Source organism: Gossypium hirsutum, chromosome A08 (genome assembly GCF_007990345.1).
Source record: "Gossypium hirsutum isolate 1008001.06 chromosome A08, Gossypium_hirsutum_v2.1, whole genome shotgun sequence".
NCBI classification, from domain to species: Eukaryota; Viridiplantae; Streptophyta; class Magnoliopsida; order Malvales; family Malvaceae; genus Gossypium; species Gossypium hirsutum.
Window position 1 is genome coordinate 86,603,650 of NC_053431.1, and position 3,101 is coordinate 86,606,750.

A 3,101-nucleotide genomic window follows, 5' to 3' on the forward strand; every position below is an offset into this window, starting at 1 on the left:
AGCCCTTGGATCGATGCTTGTTTATTCTTAAGTGCTGTCTCAGTATTTTGGAAACGGGTTTCTGATATCGAGATAAATTTAGAGAGCATCTCTTCAAGGTTCGGTTTCTTCTCTTGTTAATAAGTTGGATGTTGAAAACCCTAAGGATTTTATGGCTTTTGATTCCCTTGACCACCCCAGGAGAAATTTGGGTGGTTCCTCCAACCTGCATTACAAGTATTACCGTATGGGTTATTTTGAGATCTAAAGTTATTGTTACCCATATAGTTGACTTGTTCCTCTTCGGTTGTGGGATTGAAAGATTGATATTCTGTATGCACACCTCCTCCACTTGAGTCACACCTCACTACTGGATGTACCTGCGTAGAACCAAGTAAACCATCAATCTTTTTATTGAGAAGTTCTACCTTATTTGACAGCATAGTAACTGAGTCGACGTTATAAACGCCAGCTATTTTTTTTGGCTTAGTCCTCATGACTTGCCACTGATAGTTATTTAGTGACATTTCTTCAATGAATTCATAAGCCTCTTCAGGTGTTTTGTTGTTGATGGTTCTGCCAACAACTGCGTCAACCATTTGCCGAGTCGAGGGATTCAGACCATTGTGGAATGTTTGTACTTGAAGCCAAAGCGGTAACCCATGGTGAGGGCACCTTCTCAATAAGTCCTTGTATCTCTCCCATGCATCGTAAAGTGTTTCTAAATCTATCTGTACAAAAGATCATGCATATAGCTTAACATATTTCAAATTGTAATAATTATTTCTTTCCATACTTTCTTAACCGTTTTAATAGGCAATTAGGCCAATATTTCCTTTCACTCATAACCGATAAATCACAATTCAAATGAACAACATTTACTATCTCACCAATCAATTGGGCCTCTAAGGCCTAACATATAGTCATCAATCATGTTTCCATGCATTTATACATCATGACCATAAATCAACAATCATAGGGATATCTCAAATTCACTTTCATAGTGATCATAACTCACAATAACATGAAGTCAATACTTAAAATCTTTACGTACATACCTGTACCATCTCGTAACATAACCACTTACTTTCTCATCTTTGGCATACCCTTTGAACACTTGGAATACTAAATGGATACACGGGAAGTATTTGGACATAAGTTCCACATATGTAGCTAAAGCTACCACATATCTCTTATCACATGAATGCTCGCTCTCGAGCAAATCTCAGGCCCGCTCACACAACCTGACAGTCAAGACGGAACTACGCAGTGCTGCTCATACAAGCTGTCAGGTATCCGCAACACATACTGGACTACCCAGCCACTGGTAGACGTACGAGACCAGTACCCGGATCACATAATCAGACATATATCACAAATATCCTTAGTGACATGTCACTCGTATCCTATTCTATTCCTAATGTTCAAAAGAGATTTTTCCCACTTATTCGAATTTCGTCAAATACAACCATAGAACCAATCATTTATTTCATACATTATCAAAGCATTTAGAATATTTAAAATACAAACATAACATAGCATTATTTACATACGAACTTACCTCGACACCAAAATGGCAAAGAGGGACCTAACCGTCAATTACTCGTTTTCCCTCGTTCTAGGCCCGAACTTCGTTTTTCTTGATCTAAAACATCACATTTAACTTACTTAATCTTTGTACTAATAAATTCAGCCCAAAAATCATATTTTAAAAAAATTACATTTTTGCCCCTAAACTTTTTCATATTTACCCTTTTGCCTCTAAGCTCATAAAATGATTTTCATTCAATTTTTGTACTTTAAGCCTAGCCAAACCATTTTCATATCTATAACAGCCCATAATTTCCATTAAAACACACTTTTATGACACATTTTATAACTTTTACAAATTAGTCCTTTTGGGCATTTTTACTAAAAATCACTTAGTAAAAGTCATTTCTCTAATCATAAACATGAATTTTTGACCATTAATCATCAAAATACACACATGTTCATCATGATTCAAAACCTTAGACTTTAAACATAACTCAAATTAATGGTAGAAATAGATAGATCTTGTTACGAGGATTTCAAAAACATAAAAAATATTAAAAACAGGGCTAGAACGGACTTACAATCCATCTTGGAAGCTTGAAAAACCCTATCCATGGTTTCTCCCTGCAATTTTTTCCCAAGGGGTTGAATATGGACAAAAATTGGCTTTTAATTTTGTTTTTAATTCATTTTCATTACTAAATGACAAAAATGCCCCTAACTTAAAAATATTCTATTTCACCCATTTCATGTCCATTTTTGTCCAAAAAATCAACCAATGGTCTAATTACCATTTAAGGACCTTCAATTTAAGATTTCATAGCAATTTGACACCTCTAGCTTCATGAACTCAAGTTTTGCCCTTTTTACAATTTAGCCCTTTTGACTAAATTGAGTGCCGAAACGTCAGAATTTTCAAACGAATTTCGCAAAAAAATTCCATAAATTTGTAGACCTTAAAAATATAATAAAAATAAATTTTACTATGTCAAATTTGTGGTCCTGAAACCACTGTTCTGACTAGGCCCAAAATCAGGTTGTTACATACTAAATAAAAATCAATAGCAAGTGAATTTTGCAACTTTTAAATTTAGCCTTTTTTTCTTTATTTAATTAGCTAAATATCAAATTTCTTGACCAAACTTCAATATAATTTTTTAGTAAATATTTATGGGCTTGATTTACAGAAACGAGGTCTCGATAGCTCATTTTTCAAAACTACTTGACTTTAAGGTTAAACCACTTGACCGTTGATAACTATCCGATTAAAAAAATTTACCATACCAAAATTTATTAAAACACTATCAACTCATAAATATTAATAAATACTATTTTCGGACTTACTCGTCAAACTTGTTGTCCCGAAACCACTATTTCTGACTCCATTGAAAAATGGGTTGTTACATACCTAACGTACGGTTTTATTTTTCGTGCACAAGTTAGGTACTTTTTTATTCAATCATCAACTTTAGCATCCAGTGGCGATCTCGAATTCAATAGTTGGTGATAATTTTGGCTTGGTCATGGCATGTACCTAGGAGTGTTATGTGGTTATATGTGTTATGTTTTGAATGAATTTAGGATTTTGA

The 3,101-nt window shown here is 34.0% G+C and overlaps 1 pseudogene; it reads left to right on the plus strand.

Annotated features, from left to right (window-relative positions):
• Window positions 1-636: 636 nt before the first annotated feature.
• On the plus strand, window positions 637-736 carry LOC121205374 (uncharacterized; annotated as a pseudogene).
• Window positions 737-3,101: the final 2,365 nt, after the last annotated feature.